Source organism: Narcine bancroftii, chromosome 9, assembly GCF_036971445.1.
Source record: "Narcine bancroftii isolate sNarBan1 chromosome 9, sNarBan1.hap1, whole genome shotgun sequence".
Classification (NCBI taxonomy): domain Eukaryota; kingdom Metazoa; phylum Chordata; class Chondrichthyes; order Torpediniformes; family Narcinidae; genus Narcine; species Narcine bancroftii.
In genome coordinates, this window is record NC_091477.1 from 112,003,950 (window position 1) to 112,023,918 (window position 19,969).

Below are 19,969 nucleotides of genomic sequence, written 5' to 3' on the forward strand. Positions count from 1 at the left end.
CTGGTTCCAGCACTTCCACTTGAATCAGCATTGATCCTGATAGTTAATTTCCCAATATGTGAACAAGATACGAAGGAAGCCAATGTTACAGTGAGATGATGAACCATCTTGTAACATAGAAAATCAATAAGAAGTAAAATTGTTTCCAAAACAACAATCGATTAAAGAATTTTCCTTTTGGAAAAATAAAGTGACCCGTTCTGGTAATGGCACCAACACAACATGTAAACCAAGATTACCTGGGAGTGTGTTATTTGTTGGAGGTTCAATGTGAGGTTACAAATAAATTGTTACATACCAAGGATTGGATAGAGGGTTGTTATTTTATTATTGAGATATTAACTAATTTTGTAACTGCTCTGGGTAATGACAGGACACTTTCCCCGATCATCGATAGAAATTCTTTGATCTTCTTGACGTAGGAAATCTCTGAAATCACTTTTGGGAGTTTGTGTCGGTGTTCAGAGTGACAATGGGAACGTGAGCCTATTTCAACCTGAGGCAGAGAATGAAGGAAATAAAAGGACTGATTACATTAAAACCCCTGGTATCTGGCACATATGGGGATGGGTAGATGCTAGATAAGTGAATTTTCCAGTTGCTTGAGGTTGTGTATTATGTGGATTGGTGAACTAACTGCTAGGGGGCGTCAAACAAGTTCAAACTATAAAGGCTGTACTACAGGCTTTAATTTGCTTAAAACTTGCACACAAGGTTCAATATCCCTTCTAGCTCCATGTGCTTTACTCCTACCCAAGGGCCAGCGTGAGCCTTTACAGTCAGTCTCCCAGGTTACCTCCCTGCAGGAACAGTGGGTTACCCGCTGCAGTAGGCAGGCAGGAATGCAGACAGGCCAGTGGTTGCATCACCACAACCTTCATATTTTTTGACTATTTATTTTGTCAGTTCCTTAAGGCTGCCAGTTGCTTGAATTCTGGATTACAGGGATTTTACTGCATTTAGTTGTCTGAAGCATTTTAATTTCCATATCCCCTTGTTTCTTCCTGGGATGAATTCTAACACTAGTGATTGGAGGAAGTCGGGTTACCTAGGTGGTGACAGGAAATAGTAATGGCAACTGGCAATCGCTGCAGATCCCTGGGAATGATCTCGGGTAAGTTAAGACAGGAAGAGGGGACATTAAGAACACTTGCATTGAAAGGAGGAGATTTGTCGAGGACCGTGGGTGCAAAGGTTCTATCATTTGGGCCTCAGGGACACAATTCAAAGAATGCCTGCAACACAGAAGGAGGGCATTCAACTTAGCCAGTCAGCTCTTGCTCAATATTAGAGCTAATACAATTAGTTGTTTTCCACTACCCTCTTTCGATAGCCCTGCAAACACTTATCAGTTTTCTTTTGAATGTTCAATTTAATTTATCTGTTATTAAGCAGCTGTACATTCCAGACTACAAGTATTCAATATGTCATAAATATTTTCTCATGTTAGTTTTGATCCTATTGCAATCCTCTTTATTCTATATCCATGAGTTTCTGACCCTCTCATTACCTTTAAACCGTAATGAAATTAAATATCTGACCCTCACCGATTCACAATGCCACACGACTGTGGGTCTGATAATGAATAGTCCTTAGGGTACCACCATAAAATGGTGCCTCGTCAGCTTGATGTCATCAGACCTAGCTCAATATTAGGAAAGTTCTGCCCTCTGTGTTTTCCCCAGTTCCGCTGACCTCTAAGAAATCAGTGCAGGAGTTCGCACAAAGAGCCATGGCTGCTATGGCAATAAAAAAATATATTCCATAGTTCGCATCTGTCTGGAGCCAGTTTGCCTTGGCTTGTCAAAATTATAGACAGGCTTGCAATAAGATAGGAAATGGTTGAGTTGAAAAACAGCAAATTTGTCCTTCACTTTCAGTGTTTTGCCTCAGGATTGTAATGCATAAAAAATGAAAGGTTTTTGCAAGTATGCCTGATTTACAACTGCAGGATTTAAAATATATTTATGGAGATACATCAATAGAAAATACTTGGAGGGATGTGGGTCAAACACAGACAAATATGACTCGGCATGTAGGCCTCTTGGTCAGCATGGTCAAGTTGGGCTGAAGGGCCTGTTTCTGTATGGTATGAGTCTAGATTGTCTAACATCAGGCAAGGTACAATGGTTGCATGTAAATCTTGCTTCTTATATACTTAAAAATGGGTTTATCAAAAATATGCTTGGCTAAGACGTGGCCACAAAATAAAGGAATACCTCAAGGTGTAGCAAGGTTGAATAATTAGAAGAATAACATATCTTGGTGTATAAATAATATAAAGTATCGTATAGTGATATGAGGATAAGGTCGTTGAAAGTTTAATAAGAGGAGCCATAGAGAACCCAAGTATCAACTTGCATCCACTTGACAGTGTAGAATTATCTAATGTTTCCATACTGCACAGGGGCCTTCTTCCATCCAATCCATCAGCAGGTCACCACCCTAACCAGAGAATGAAACCACAGCAGGAATTACTGGAGGTCCACAACAGATCAGCAGTGTCTGTGCAGAGAGAGCAGACTGCAAAAGCTCATTGACCCAAAGCATTAATTTTGTTTCTCTCTCCACAGGACTTGCCTATTATGTCGAGTATTACCAACGTTTTCTATTTTAATTCTGCAGTTTTTTTTTGCTTTTTCCACAAAGAATGAAGATGCACAAGGCCCAGAATGTTCATTAACATATCGATGCCTACTTTAATTACAATGAATGAGATTTCCAACATAGCTACTGGTCCTGCAATTCTGAGCCACTATTTTGTTAGTTAGCCACAGGCCAACTGTGGGTGAGCCCTGTCAACATTATGTGCATCTTTGAAATGAGAATCCTATCAGCCTGCTTGTAATAACGGTTATGGTAATGGTGTGGCACGGTTGGTTTGGGGTGGCACAGTTGGCATAATGGTTGGCGCAATACCTCTACAGCTCCAGTGATCAGGATCGGGGTTAAAATCCTGCACTGTCTGTAAGGAGTTTGTACATTCTCCCCGTGTCGGCATGGATTTTCCCCGGGTATTCAGTTTCCTCCCACCGTTTGAAACGTACCGGGGGTTGTAGGTTAATTGGGTGTAAATTCAGCACAGATTGGTGGCCGAAATGGCCTGTTGCCATGCTGTATGTCTACATTTTTTTTTATTAAATAAAGTTCACCTGATTCTAAGTTTTAACTACTGTGCCCACATCCTTCCTATTTCTTCTTGAAGTGAGTGGTCCAGGATGCCCTGGCACACAGATCCTCCTTCCATGTATTTCCATGAATGTCCACTTGAGTGAATGTAGCAACCATCTTTATCTCCCGGTTGGACTCTATCTCCTCTTATGCTGACCTTATGGGACAATTGGAGGAAGATCGATTCCTTTCCTCTATGGCACAGCAAGTATCAAAACTGCCATTTGGTGTGGCCCCATCAAAAAAAACCTCGTAGTTCCATTTCAGCACTTGTTCTGGATTCAAATCGCCATAATGCATTTTCACACAGGATCTTGGCCAAGTTCACAGTATTTCTGCACTGGTCCAAAATTGGCATTAACACTCTTAGTGGAACAATGTCTGAACTAACTGAAAACAGATGCAATCCAATTCATCGGTTCTTGTTTCTAAAATGTAACTTGCAGGGGGAAAAAAAACCTAATGAAGATGCAGGTGGCCTTCATGAATTTTCAACAGTTTTGATGTTTTTCTTTTGTGCTTTGGCTGAGACCAGTCTGATGTCGGCCAAGATCCCAGAGCTATCTGCTTGCCTGTTTCGACTGTCTGCTGTTTTCAGATGGTGTGCTGCTACAAGGTCCCACACAAAACACCAGAACAAAACAGGAACAAGACCTCTTGCTCTCATCTAAATCATGTGAAAACACAAAATACTGGAGCAGCTCAGCCGCTCAGCAGGTCAAATGTAGCAAAGGCAGAGATACATAACCGTCGTTTCGGGCTTGAGCCCTTCATCAAAGTGTGAGAAAATGCTGCTGAGTGTCAGAATAAAAGAGTGGGAGGTGGGGAAGTGGGGGGGTAGGTGGAGAAAGGAGGGAGGCGACAGCACCACAGTGGGGGGGGGTGGATAGGAAGGCAGGGCTGTGTGGGTGAAAGAACTGGAGAGGCAGGAAATGGGGGAGAGGAAAGAAAAAAGCAAGCAGGTCTTCCCCCCCCCTCAGTGCTGGTGTCCCCTCCCTCCCTTCTATCATCTCCTCCTCCCACCCTTTTTTTTCTGACGCTCACCGGCATTTTCTCATACTTTGATGAAGGGCTCAAGCCCGAAACGTCAGTTCTGTATCTCTGCCGTTGCTAGATAAAGGACCCTGTTTGACCTGCTGAGTCTCTCCAGCATTTTATTTTTACTTCAACCACAGTGTCCACAGAATTCTGTTTTACATTGAAATCATGTGTTTCCTCGCTAAGTTAGTTTCTCCTAGCTCCAGTACATCACGCTGTTAAATTTAATTTCCCTGAGATTAGTTAATGTATTTTTCCAGTGTGTAACTAATATGTCCAATGAATAAAATTAAGAACCACTTAATATCAATGTTCTCAGTACCGATCAACCCCATTGTGCACATTAAAATTACCCAATCTTAGATGATGCACTTCTCTGTACAATAAGAAGCACCTGATTTCAGATACATCCTTCGAGAGATCAGAACCTGCAAAAAAAAAACTACTGATTTCAAAGTTGTGGTTTCAATAATGGTTATATCTTGAGACTGAAATAAATGTTGATGTTCTATGTTGTCATGTATGTCGTCTGACAATAAATCTGAAATTTGTATCTGAGATGCAGAGAGTGCAGAAACAAGTCCTTTGGCCTAACAACCATCATACACCCATTTACATTAATCCCATTTGATTATTCAATGTTCCTTTTGTTGTCATGTTCAGTTTCCAAGGCCCTTTTGGGGCCTTTCTTTCCCTCAGCACCCACTCGAATCCTCTCTCCGCTATCTCTGCTTCCGGGTTCCTGTGAGCCACCCCACGGACCCAGCGGGTCCTTCAGCTGCTGCGCTTTCCTTTCCTGTCGGGTCCTTCAGCTACTGAACCCCTTGCTGGTCCGCCTGCCATAGTCACACATTCTCTACAATTCCCCAAGCCTTATTACTCATCCATGGACCAGGACAGTTTACAATGGCATTCTAACTTACCAACTCACACAGCTTGGAATGAAACAGAGCTCCCAAAGGAAACCCACAGCTTCACAAGGAGAATGTGCGAAGTCCACCCAGACAGAACCTGAGTCAAGATTGGACCCAGATCACTAGATCTGAGAAGCAGCAACTTCACTCGCTGTGTCACTCTGCCACTCTAACATTTTTTCCCCCTCAAGAACTGAGATTTTCAAAAGCAGTCTCTCATCCTCTAGGATCCCCTATTAGGAAGTAAAATACCAGGTTGGACCAAAGGACTAAATCCAATCCCAGCAAAAGTCTTGGCATAACTAAATTAATATATCAAATCCTTGCCCACTACTTAAATTGCAGATCAGCTGTAGTGCATTGGCAGGGTAACACTTCGAATCTATTATTAAGTATCAAGGAACTGGAGGTACTACCACATATTTGTCTGCAACTTCATTTCTGGTCAAATCTAGTAGCAATTCCAGGTTTTATTCTGCTTCTATAATTTGGTCAAATAGACTGAATTTCAAAAGAGTGGAAGTATTACCAACTGTGGTAAACTTCTAGGCAATTCCAGTATAGTCATCACTCATACTGCTACTTGCTAGAACCAACTTTCTGTACAAAACAAACATCAAAGTTTCATCTGCAGACTTAACCAATCTTCCACATGAATTGCAGAAAGCTGGAAATGATCTGGCTAGATGGATTTTTTTCAGTTCAGTTCTGTAGTAATGTCTTTGCAAATTAGGATCAAGGAGAAACTGAGTTCAGTGCTCTTATGTGCAACTGTTTTGTTCAGAGTACGGTCAAAGCCCACCCTTCAAGGTTCTGTCCGGTTTTATTTGGCAATTGCAGAGTATACCAGTGAATTACTATGTATTAACAAACTAAACGCTTCTAGTCTCTCAAAACTGACATGACTTTTGTTGGAGAAAATTATTGTAAATGAAAAATTGCTCTTGGATTTCTTTAAACAGTGCTTGCAGTATTATAAATACCAAGCTATACTGCTTTCAGTAATTTTTCAGTGCAGACATAATTGGTAGAGATTTTGTTAGTTGCAAAATAATCAGGGTCAATATAACCCTAGACTCACCAAAATATAAGAATGGAATAGAACAGTTTAATTTTCTATAATCAGTTTATCACTCATTTCTGTGTGATATAATAGTGAGCTTCAAGGAGAGGCAAACCATTCTGCCCAAGCATTGGGCAATAAAATATTGTGCAGACAAAATCTAGTATCCTCACGCCAGGATTAGAGAGGGTGCTGAGGGCAAGAAAGTTCCCTGAAAAGCCTTGGCCATGTTGGAGGTTTGGATCTGGAGCTCAGATTGCCGATGGATCAAGCATGAATCTTTGTGGCTGCAGAGACTGCGGGCGTGCTAGAGGTGAATCCACGGACCCTCAGTGATGCAGAAGGGACTCTATTTTGCTTCTTTCTTTTGTACTGTAAGGTGCACCGGGTGACACTAATAGGGACTCTTTGTCAGAAGGTAATGTGTAATATTGCATGTTCCGTACTATTACGTGACAATAAAGGAATCTTGAATCTTGTGTTGCAATATTGCATATATATTGCATATATGATCAATTTCTCATGAACACAATTTAATTCAGACTTAATACTGAAACCACAAAGTAGATGAGGCAGTATCTGTGAAGACAGAAAACAGTTCAAACTTGCACTCATCAGAAATAGAAACGCTAAATATGCACAGAACATTATCTTTTTTTCAATGACACTCTCTTACCTGTTGGGTCTTTGAAATTATTTCTGTTTTGTTTCAGATTTACATGTCTCATCTTTAAAAAGCACATCAGCTGCACTTTCTATTCAGAATTATACTAAATATACGTTAAAGTCAGCCACTTTGGGCTTAGGATGTGAGCAATTGCCAAAATCAAATTTCTAGACAATAACATCTTAGGTAATAAAACAAGAAAAGATCAGACAACATCTGCAAAGTGAGAGAGAGAAATAAGTCTTGCCACTTCAAGCTGATGAACCTCCATCAGAAAATTGTCAGTAGAGGATTACATGAAAGTGGTTCCATATTTCCCTGAGATGCACTAACTCTGACCTCAAGAATACATCTCCAGGGAGCTATCTGTGGTCTCTCTTCCTACTTTTTCATCTTCCAAATTCAGTTCATACCTTGACCTTATTCAAAATGAAGTGAAACCCTGGCAAGGGTTAAGGGTGGGATTTTGTATGCTATTTATGTTGACCTATACACAAATGCCTAGATCTCTCTATTCAGACAACATTTTTCGCTATTTCCTTTAGTTTATATTGCTTCTTCTTACCAAAATGCACTAACTCTCAACATTAAATTTCTTCTGTCACTTATCAGCCCTTTCCACAAACTGATTACTTCTATCTTCCAAACAGTTCACAAAATCTCCAGGTTTAAAAATTCTGTTAGCTTCATCATTAATATCTACTTTTTTTAAAAAAAGAAGATACAGGCTCCACTGGGGGCCATGGCACATTTAAGGGGAGGCCACAGACTGAAATCATAAAATACCTTTTATGTTTTTTAATGTGGTCGGTAGAAGTATGGAAGAAACCAACTGAACTTGACTGCTTAGTAGCAAAAGGGGCCCAAATACTTTGAACAGAGTCTTAAGGGGGCCAGAGCCAAAAAAAAAAGGTTGAGAATGGCTGCTGTATAAGACATGTTGCTCCAGTCAATAAAACCAGATTTTGTTTGTAATCTACTTCCTACTGCTCAGCCAATTTGCTTTCAGTTGCCGCTATGGCTGCTGCTAGAACATGGGTGTTAACCTCAACGACAAGCCTGTGATGTAGCACCTTGCTTTTGGAAGTTCAAATATTCATCACATTGACTGCATTTCTCTCCTCGATCCTCTCACTTCTGATTTCTCAGTTCTGTTAAAAGATCAGGGACCTGAAACATTGAACCTGTTGCTCCCTCCATGGGAAGTGCCACCTGTAGCATCATTTGTAGGGTCGCGCTACAAGACACACATTCCCAATGATACAGTGCGGATGGGCTGCATCAATTCAGTGAGATACTTCCCCTTCTCATGGCCATTTAGGCATTGGCCTTTGAAATTCAGACATGCCACATCCACTAGTTTCCCCTTATCTATTTTTTTAAGTCCAGGAACTCCTCAATGAATTCCAGCAGATCACTCAAACATGATGTTCCTTCAATAATCTCTGTTGACTTGGGTCTCGTCCATCATTTGTCACAAGATGTTCTATCATTACATTCTCCTTTTTTAAAATTCCACCTTTCTTGTCCAGCAAATTGCCAATTCCCTTTTTTCTTTCCAAAGTGGTCAGGAGCCATATTTGCTGCTTTCTGATCCGAAGAACATTCCAGAATCTATAAAATTTTGAAAAAATGATAACCAGAGCATCTGCCAATTCTCTCAAAACTCAATGTTATTAATCAGGTTCTGGTAACTTTCAAGCTTATCATTTTTCCAGTTTTTTTAAATCAATATTTTGTTCCTTCAAATAGAGATACTATTTATTGTAATATTACAGAAATGTAATATTACAATAAAATTGCCTTTATTCTGCCGTGTGGCAAAGATTAGTCCATTAGCATTGCCCAGAGCCCCTATTTACAGTCAGCAAAAGAGAAGCCAAAGAAAGTCCCCTCAGAGTCACTGGGTGTCTGTGGATTTGCTTCCAACACTCCCTCAGCCTCTGCAGCCACACAGACTCCAGTTCAGTTCAAACTACTAGCAAGCCAAGCCCAGATCCCAACCTCCAATCAGAGCCCTCTCGAATTCCGGTTTTGATACCTGGTTTTCATGAGCCAGTCTCCAGCAGCTCGCAGCCCAGTGTGAGTCCTTTGACCTCAAGTCACCAGCAGCCCGCAGCCTGCGTGGGTTCTTCTTTCCTCATTAGAACCTTGATTCATCAAAATATTTGGTATGTCTTGCATGTCTTCCACTGTGAAGAGTGACAAAAAGTAATTGATTAATTCTTCTGTCATTTTTTTATTCCCTGTGATAAATTCTCTGGTCTAAAAGGGGCCTATCTTTGTCCTCAGTAGCCTTTTTTCTTATTGCATCCTTATAAAATCTCTTGCAGACCATGTTTATGTTTCTTACCAGTTACTGTCATATTCTATTTTGCATTTCCTCATTAATTCAATCTTTGCTGATTTCCAAAATACTACCAGTCCTCAGAATTGGCTAAGTTAGAGATAAAAACAAGTTTCACATTGCAAAGGAGGTGAGGAGGAGCAGTGTAAAGAAAAGGTAAGATCCACAATCAGAGGGAGAGCATCAGTGGGGTTAAAAACACAGAAATGCTGGTTTTGCAGCGACCATGGAGGCAAAGCTATATCACCAATGTTTCAGGCCTGAGTCCTTCTTTAAGGTATGAAGTAACATTGGGTATTTCCAACCTTTCCACTTCAAGGCCCCAAAGACACTTTCCAGGTGAAGCAGTGATTTATTTTCATTTCTTGTTAAGCTGCATTCAATACACCTGAAGCGATTCCATTTACAATGGGGAAGTAAATGCAGTTTGGGTCCTCGTTTTGCAAAGCCTACCTAAATGTTCCAAAACCAGTCTGCTGGAAGGTCAAGTAGAAAAACAATGGTTGGCGCTTTGGGTCAGAACCCTTCATTGTCGCTGAAGTTTTGAAATCAGAAACATCAACCATTCTTTTTCTTTCACTTGATGCTGCTCGACCCACCAAGTTCTTCCAACAGATTGTTTTTAGCTCCAGATTACAGCACATGCAGTCTCGCACATGTCTGCTACCTCTACCTTGTTCTATATTTCCAGAGCCAACGTAGATCTCTATGAACTTCCATTTCCCAGAGACTTTAATTACCCATTCCACTCCCACTTTGACCTTGCTTGCCTTTAGTTTACTGCACTGATCCAAAAAAAGCTGAACAAAATTCCAAGGAACAGCACATCTTATTTCAACAAAGTGTGTTACAGCCTTCTAGACGTGACATTGAATTCAGTTGTTTGAGATAAATCAGGTGCCCTGATGAAGGACTCAGGCCTGAAATATTGGCTATATAAAGTACACTGTCTTTCTCCAGCATTGTGTTTTCAGTTTGAGATAAATGTCAATTCTGGCCTTGTATCTCACATTTCCAACAATCATTTTTATCTCACTTTATCTTGGTAAGAAGAATAAGAAATCAAGAACAGGGAAAGGCTACTTGTCTCCTCAAGCATAACGCACCATTCACCATCAACGTGGGTCAAGCCTCGTGTCCGTTCCCCGTCCACCCCAATTCTTTAACATAAAAAGATGTATCCAGGTCCTTTTTAAATTTTCCCCAGAACCTAACCTCCATAATCCTCAGTGGTAGAGAATTTCAAAACTTCCAACATATCTCCGCTTTAAACGAATAGCACTAAACTTGTATCTGTCTCCTCATTCAAAATTCCCCCCCTTTTGAAAACATTTTTCAACAACACCAACCGTATTCTTTTCAACTCCAAAAAAACATAGATTTAATTTCTTTGGCTGTTCGTGAGAGGATAACCCGGGAACTAGCATAGGAAAGTCATGTCTCAATCATCGCCTCCAATTAAACCACCCAAGACATTCCTTCTGCTGTTCACCAACCTTTACACCTTCTCTTACCCAGCGCCTCCCTCATTCTCTCCACATCTCCAGCCTATTATGCACCTTCTATTTTGTTCTCTCCACCTATCCCCCGCCGCCCTTTCTCTCTAACTTAAGGCATCTCCAGCCTTTCCAACAAAAGGGCATCAACGTGAAACCTCTCTCCCTATTTGTTGCCTGACCTGCAAAGTATTTCCAACATCTTCTGTTATATTTGAAAAATCTCCAGCATCTGCTGTTTTTACTTTTGAATATTTCTCAATAGTCTTTGTCTGGATTAAAATAGTGCAGTGGTTGAAGGGGTGGGGGAGGTGGATGGGTGAGGTGAATGATTGAAATATTACTCAATGGTGTTGTGCAAGGATGCAATTCAGCCAAAAACTATTAGTGATATCATGTTCCTTCTCAAATACATTTCATTCTAATTTTGAGTATGAGACCACTGTGCAACATTCACAAGCGATCTATTTCAAACACATTGACAATGAGATGATGCCTGCCCCACAGAACCTGGATTGTTCCCCAAGACCTGGATCAAAAAGGTGGAGGGGGGGGAGGGGAAGAAGAGAGAAGTGTTGGCAGCCTTGTGGTTTTGCAGGATTACCGAACTGGATTGGGGGGGTGGGGGGGTTACATTATAGGTCTGCAACAAATCCCCAGCACTGTAGTAATTTGGAAGTGGGATTCAAGGAGGGCAGCTTGGCAGGCAAAGGAAGAATGTATCAGCTCGATGGAAATACTGACAATTGTTGGAATCATGCCTGGGGGAAGGAGAGTGGAGGAGCTGGTTTGAAAACAACTTTCCTAATCTAATAAAATACAGACACAACTTTCAGAAGGCAAGCAGTGTCCAATCGAAAGCTGACCACAGTCTATCTGTGTTAAGTTTTGTACCTGATTATATGTGTTGACAAGTTATTGAAAAAATTCCAGTGCGTTGGCCCTGCAAGTTAGACAGAAAATAATTTTTTTGGGCCCATCTGGCCCACCTCAGCCTTTTGTGGCCAAGTCACTGTCTTGACAATGAAGCATTCCTTGAGGAAGTGAGATTTCTCTTTTCGCTCACATCTGGATCTCATTGACAAAGTTTGATGGACATCTTCCAAGGGAAGTGAAAAGCTGGAATATTTAAAATGCTCACACAATCTGGTGGTCAGCTTCACTTTCCTAATGACAGAATCGCTCAAACTAAATGATCAATTTCTCCAATACACACGTGCCTTTGTGCATGGATATACATGCACAAAAACACATGCATTCACGCAGACATGCATCTGTACACATCCATCAGGCTCTCAATGTCAAATTCAAATTTCTGTTCATGAATAAAATGGCTATTTTAACTTGTCACAGTCATGACAGGAATTCTTCAAGCCAGTCACAGAGTCTTCCTCACTAACTGAATGAAACATCAAGTCAAGTGAAGTTTAATATCATCTGATTGCACAAGTGCAACCCGACGAAACAGCCTTCACCAGTCCTCGGTGCAAAACACCCAGACACACACAACACACATACAAACAATACATATGCAGGACAAGTATTCAAATATACAAATAAATAAATAAATAGATTTTGTTTCAGGAATATTAGGATCTCGGACGGTTAGTGTGAGCAGTTCCTTCGGTCAATCACATTCTCACTGCCCGTGGGAAGAAGCTGTTCCTCAGCCAGGTGGTGCTGGCTCCCATACTCCTGTATCTCTTTCCTGATGGGAGCAGCTGAAAGATGCTGTGTGCGGGGTGGAAGGGGTGCTTAACAATTTTACATGCCCTGCAAACAACCATCCCGATCGATCACATCGACGGGCGGGGTGGAAGGGGTGCTTAACAATTTTACATGCCCTGCAAACAACCATCCCGATCGATCACATCGACGGGAGGTGGAGGAGGGAGAATCCAACGATCAAAACTTTGATTGAGCTGCGACATCTTGGAAGCACTGAAGTCACTGCTAAGCAGCAGGTAGGAAATGTGCATTTTGAAACCAAAGCCTTCAGTGCTGAAACTGGCACTGGGGTCAAAAGGAAGGGTATAACTATTAAAAGGTCATGCTGGGAGCATGTATTGTGTAAAAGCAGCAGAGGTTTCGTTTATGTTGGCATCATGTTCAGTGCAGACATGATGGGCCGAAGGGCCTGTTCTTGAGCTGTGCTGTTTTCTGTTCCAATGACGCCTACACTTTGATACTCAGTCAATGCCACCAAACATAATTGGGATCAGTGACATTATGGGCTTCAAGGTGCTTAGCTACTGGGAAAAAACCTAACCTTCCTTCCCTGTGATCAGATGAAGCAGTGGAAGAGAGTGCCAAGACCCAACACCCCCAGCCTTCTAAGTTTTATTGGCAAACAAGAGCTCAGAACTTGAAAGCTAACAGAATTTTTCCATAGCTCATGCTGGATCACTTCACCGTTCCCCGTGTTATAGAACATAGAGCACAGGGACAAGACCTTTGGCCACAATGTCTGTGCCGACCGCAGTGCCAATCCAACTACAGAAAATGTCCTAAAATCTAGACTGCTCGAGGAACAGGTCGGTCTGGATTTTCTGGATTCACCACCAGTACATCTATGACGCTTAACTCAACACATACACACACGTCATGCATATGCGAGCACACAATGCATGCACTCACACAGGCATGCAAAAGTCGAGAGTTTATCTTGGATACCTGGCCTCAGAAATGTGAGTTTAAGAATGGATATCACTGGGTCCATTATTAGGGAAGTAGTAACAACATGATAATGCAGTGAGACAGGGCCTGTGTGGTTTTATAAAAGGGAAAGTTTGTGGGTTGACAAACTTATTAGACTTCTTTGAAGATGTAAACAGAGTGGATAATGAGAACAATTGAACCATGAGCTTCAATTTCCAAATCTTTCCTCGACTTTTGCATGCCCGTGTGAGTGCATGCATTGTGTGCTCGCATATGCATGACGTGTGTGTATGTGTTGAGTTAAGCGTCATAGATGTACTGGTGGTGAATCCAGAAAATCCAGACTGACCTGTTCCTCGAGCAGTCTAGATTTCAGGACATTTACTGTAGTTGGATTGGCACTGCGGTCGGTACAGACATTGTGGCCAAAGGTCTTATCCCTGTGCTCTATGTTCTATAACACGGGGAAAGGTGATCCAGATTTCTGGCATCCAGATTTCTGGCATCCAGATTTTCAGACTCTTATTTTAATCCCATCTGCCTGTAACTCTCCAGTCCCTGCCTGTTTGTGTGTCTCTCTAAATGCCTCTTAAATATTGCTGTCATATCTGCTTTTACTCCCTTCCCCGAGCACCACGTACTGTCATTCTGTGTAAAACAAAACATACCTCCCAAATCACCTTTAAAATTTCCCTCTCATCTGAAACTTCTGCCCTGTAGTATTTGACATTGCCACTCTGAGAATAAGACTAGCTATCCTAGTCTTGCCTCTCATAATGTAATATACTTCTATTCGGTCATCCCTCAGCTTCTGACATGAAAGAAAACCATCCAAGTTTGTCCAAACTTTCCTTATGGCTAATACTCTCAAAACCAGGCAAATTCCTGGCGAAACATTTCTGCATTCCATGCAAAGCCTTCACATCCTTCCTGTAGTGTGATGGCCAGAACTGCACACACTACTCCAAATGTGGACTCATTAAATTGTTAGACAGCTACAACGTAACTTTTCATCTTCTGTCCTTAATACCCCATGTGACATAGTGCTTCTTTCGACCCCATCCACTGTGTTGCCACTTCCTGGAAGAAAGCTTTTATCCATTTGTTTAACCTATTTATATTACAAACACTTTGTCACAATCTTTAAACATACTTTCCCCCAATATTTGTATCGGGAGCAAACTTGGAGACATGATGCTTGGCCCCCTAATTGGTATAAAGTAGAAGTCCAAAAATCCAGATGCCAGAAATCCAGACCACCCGAGAATCCGGACTTTTCGAAAATTTTCAAAATGTTTAAATTTAGCGGGCTTTTGTGTGCGTCCGTACGGCAACATGCAACCACACAGCTGACACAAGAGACGTCACAGAAATTAACTAATAAGTATTTATTTGGGGTTTTTTTGTACTTTGTGTTTTATATGAAAATGTTTTCTTACTAAACTAAGTATAAATAATTAATTTATATTAAATAACTTCTGCTTTCATTTGATTACTGTATTTTACCTTTGCTATGTTCAGTTTTAAACATAATTTCTAGCATTACACGCTCAGTTTTGCATTGAATAAGTTTTACATTTACATTTTTGTCAAGGGTTAGCTTTATTTTTATTTAAAACTGCACAGTTTGATCATTTAAACTTGCTGCATTTGCTAATGAATAATCTATCAAAATTTACCTGTTCATCTCTTCTTTATGCCTCCATAAATTCTTACTGCGCGAGAATCTGGAAAATCCAAAAATTCGGATCGACCCAATCCCCAAGCAGTCCAGATTTTGAGACTTCTACTGTAACTTGTAAATAACTGAGGCCCCTGCACTAACCACTTGGCATGTGAGCTACTATGGATTGCAACCAGAAAATGACCCATTTATCTTTACTCTGTTTCTGTCAGGTCAACAGTCCCTCTATATATTATCCTCAGAATTGTGAGTGTCTTTCCTCTGGACCATATTTTATGTGCCATTTTGTTAAATGTCTTTTGGAAATCGAAGCTCATGGTTCAATTGTTCTCATTATCCACTCTGTTTACATCTTCAAAGAAGTCTAATAAGTTTGTCAAACCACAAACTTTCCCTTTTATAAAACCACACAGGCCCTGTCTCATTGCATTATCATGTTGTTACTACTTCCCTAATAATGGACCCAATGATATCCATTCTTAAACTTACATTTCTGAGGCCAAGTATCCAAGATAAATCATGTTTCAATTCCATGAATAAATGACAATGGTGAATGAACTTCTACTAATGTGGCTTGTGGCTAAAACTTTGAATAGGAACCATATTTTCAGAGAATGCATCTTTAAACAATATTTGGTTTGCAGTTTGCGTGAATGGGCTTCATTTATCATCCTTAAGCATTCCTACAGCCAACTTTTTGCTATTTTTTTGAGTGCTGCAATAAATTACTACTTTTCTTTTGCAGAAGCATCAGTGCAGATGTTCTCGGTATTCCTGGGTGGAATTTTCACCTCCCGCTTTAACTGACCATGCCCTCTCCTCTTCCTCAGAAAGGGAAGGTGCCCAACTGATTAGCATGGGTAAACCTTTTAAATTTAAGTCCCAGCTACTGGCTTTGCCCATCAACTTTCACACGTGACCACTTTGTGTGGTTACAAGCCCAGAGGACCCCAAAACCCAGCAGCTATAGATATTCAGCAAGACAAATGGTTACTTAAACAAAAGTTACTTTTAATTATCTTTAAACATGAAAACAGAATCAAACTTTAACTTATCTCTTTCAAATTTACTTAACCTAACTTAACCCCCTTCTAATTCTAAGCGCTCGTGTATGTAATGTGTGTGTAAGTTCAGAAAAGTTCTTTGGTTCACAGTCCAATTTCACTTCTCAATCCTCCCAATTCACTGGTTGCAGGGAATTCTTACACTGTGCCCAACATTTAACATTTATAAAGTTCACCAGATTTTGATGCTTGAAAGGTAAATGGTTCTTGAGGAAGATTCTTGTCGGTTTTCAAAGAGAGATTTGTTGTTCCTTTTTAATCAGCCACTTCAGTTTCTTGCTGACGAAACTTGCCCCTTCAGGGTTGTCCAAATGATAACCTCTTTCTTTCAGGTCACCACAGAGTTCCTTTTTGTTTCACCTATTCTAAGTGAAACATTAGACAGCCAGTCCTCTCCTCTTGCATCAACCACAAGGGTTTTGACCAGGCTGTCTTTCAAAATGGGGGAATTCCACAAGCTTGAGTTTGTTCTGTTCCAGTCCCAGCTACTTCTGCTGGCTGTAACACTGTACAAGTGATGTGTGTGTGTGTGTGTGTGTGTGTGTGTGTGTGTGTGTGTGTGAGAGAGAGAAAGAAAGGCTGTTTGACTCTCTCTGCTTGCAAAATCACATATCCTCTTGCAACAGCAAGCTCTCTTCCAGACAACAGCAGCTCTGCCATGCTCTTTCATCTGTTGCCTTTTGCAAACAACAATCCATTAGTGAAGTCTCTTGAGCACTCTTCAAACGCTCTTGTAAAAGCTCTGGCGCTGGGGCAGAGCTCCAGTATTTTAAATAAGATTTGTTTTAAAGTGTTTGTATGTGACCTACTCTAACAAACCTTTCCCAATTTATCTCCCAAAAACACATATATACTCTGTCACAGTGTGTACAAACTATTGCTCATGTACTGTCTGATTTAAAAATAAGTAAATCTTTTAAAACTGTCCAGAGTATCAAATTAGAAAGAATGTTACCCCATGTTGTATATAGTAGGTGGACTGAAGTGGTTTACTTGACTTCACTGAAAAAGTTGCGCACTGATCAGTAATGATCTGACCATATGGTGATGTTTAGTTTGCCAATGGGGCCCTACACTTAGGTCTTTAGCCAATATTTTTAGACCTGTGTTCTGTTTGTTGATTTATTTGTTGTGTGCACTTGGTTCTCACTTAGCAGCTGATGTATGCACTTCACCCAAAACAGGAAAGATTCCCACAAGATGTGCCTTAACAGTTCGGCCTGCTGCTCATGGGTGGAAGTCTGCAGGTTCCTACATGGAGAGTTTCCAGTTCTTTTTCTTCAGTTGTGGATATTGCACAAATGGAGAGGAAAAGGCAGAAAGGAAATTACTCTGCCAAAGGTCTGCTGACAAAAACATTTCAGTGGAGGTCTTAAAAAAGCTGCTTTCACAACCTGATTTCTAAACCAATGGCTGTCTCGCACATGACCACAAGGTTTCTGTTCACCAATTTAGCTGGAAAATGTGGAAGGAAAGAGGAATTACATTAATTTAATGAATAATTTTTTTTTAAATTTTGGGCAAAGTGCTTACATCAGCAGCATTTGAGCAGCTGCTAAGCGAGAACCAAGTGCTCACAACAAACAGAGCTCAGGTCTAAAAATATTGGCTAAAGACCTAAGTGTAGGGCCCCATTGGCAAATTAAACATCACCATGTGGTAGCAGGCCATTTCAGCCCACGTGTGGGAGGACACCAGACCCCCCCAGGGAAAATCCACGCAGACACGAGGAGAATGTACAAGTTCATTGCGGACAGCGTGGGATTCGAATCCCGGTCCCGATCGCTGGTGCTGTAAAGGCGTTGCGCTAAACGCTACGCCAACCGTGCTGCCCACATCTTTCTGAAAATAGATAAGCTATGTTTGAAACTTTCAAACTTTTCCTCCCCAGAAGTACAAAATATTTAATTGTATTAAATTAAAGGTACAAGGACTGCCTAAAGAAATCTCTTGGTGCCTGCCACATTGACCACCGCCAGTGGGCTGATCTCGCCTCAAACCGTGCATTTTGGCGCCTCACAGTTCGGCGGGCAGCAACCTCCTTTGAAGAAGACCGCAGAGCCCACCTCACTGACAAAAGGCAAAGGAGGAAAAACCCAACACCCAACCCCAACCAACCAATTTTCCCCTGCAACCGCTGCAACCGTGTCTGCCTGTCCCGCATCGGACTTGTCAGCCACAAACGAGCCTGCAGCTGACGTGGACTTTTTACCCCCTCCATAAATCTTCGTCCGCAAAGCCAAGCCAAAGAATTCAATTCCTCCTCTTCAAACTTCAACTTGCCCCACACAAGAGGCTTGTTGGTAAATAAAATGTGTTGCTAGAGAAATGTGCAGAGGCAGAATGTGGGCAGGTACTTGGATAAGAAAGTTTTCGAGGGCTCTGGTCAGTGAACCACAGTTCAAAGAAGAAAAAGTTTTTTGGGGAAGTACAGGCATCGATATTCAGCCCCTGAACCTGTTCCATCAGTCAATTAGGTCACACAGCATATTTGTAGATTTGGACATCCAGCCACAGTAAAACACGAAAGTCTGCAGACACCATGACTGAAGTAAAAACACAATGGTGGAGAAACTCAGCAGGTCAAACAGTGTACTTTATATAGCTAAAATAAAGATATACAACCAACATTTCATAAGAAATAGGAGAAAGAGTCGGTCATCCGGTCCGTCGAGCCTGCTCTGCCATTCAATGAGATCATGGCTGATCTGATGAGAGGCTCATCTCCACTACCTGCCTTTTCCTTTCCCCATATCCCTTAATTCCCCAACTTCGTAAAAATCTATCCAACCTTGTCTTAAATATATTTACTGAGGTCTCCTCCACTGCTTCAATGGGCAGCAAATTCCATATATTCACCACCCTCTGGTAAAAGCAGTTCCTCCTCATCTCCATCCTAAATCTACTACTCTGAGTCTTCAGACTATGTCCCCTAGTTCTGGTCTCACCCCACCAATGGGAAAAACTTACCTGCCTCTGCCTTATCTATGCTTTTCATAATTTTGTACTTTTCGATCCCCTCTCATTCCACTAAACTCCAGCAAATAAAGTCCCAGATGACTCACTCTCTCCTCCTAGGCTAACCATCTCATCTCTGAAATCAACCTGATTAACATCTTCTACACCATCTCCAAAGCCAGTACATCCTTCCTCAAGTAAGGAGACCAGAACTGCACGCAATGCTCCATAAGTGGCCTCACCAGCACCTTGTACAGTTGCAGCATAATCTCCTTGCTCCTAAATTCAATCCCTCTAGCAATGAAAGTCAACATTCCATTTGCCTTCCTGAAGCCTGCTGCACCTGCAAACCAACTTTATGCGATTCATGCATAAGCCTTCCCAAGTCCTGCACGGCAGCATGCTTGAGTTTGTGTGTGCAATTTAAATAATAATCTGATCTTTCCATTTTGCCTGAGCCCTTAATCAAGGTATGAGTAAAATGATGGGGGGAGGCACAGGGGGAGGACAGGCCCACAGGCAAGTGGACATAAGGGAGGGAGGGGACAAGAGAAAACGGGGAGGAGGGGTGGCGGGGGTAACAGCTCTGTGAATGGTGAGGGAAGGGGTGGAGAGCTGGGGGAAAGGAGTTTGAGGGCTAGGAAAGAGAGGGAGAATGGGGAGTGGTTTAGCAGAAATGGAGAACATTGGGATGGACTTTAACCAGGAATTTCCACCTCTTGGACTTTTACTGGAGAATATTGATGATTGGACCTGGCAGTGAGCTCAGAGCGAGGGGAGTTCTCAGGGTGGACCTCAGCTGTCAGTGGTTAGAAACCCATCTTTCTTTTGAAATTGCACCCAGGCAGGTTGCTTGTTTGTGGAGAGATCGAAGTCCAGTATCACCCAGGAAACCTTTCAGCTTTTCTC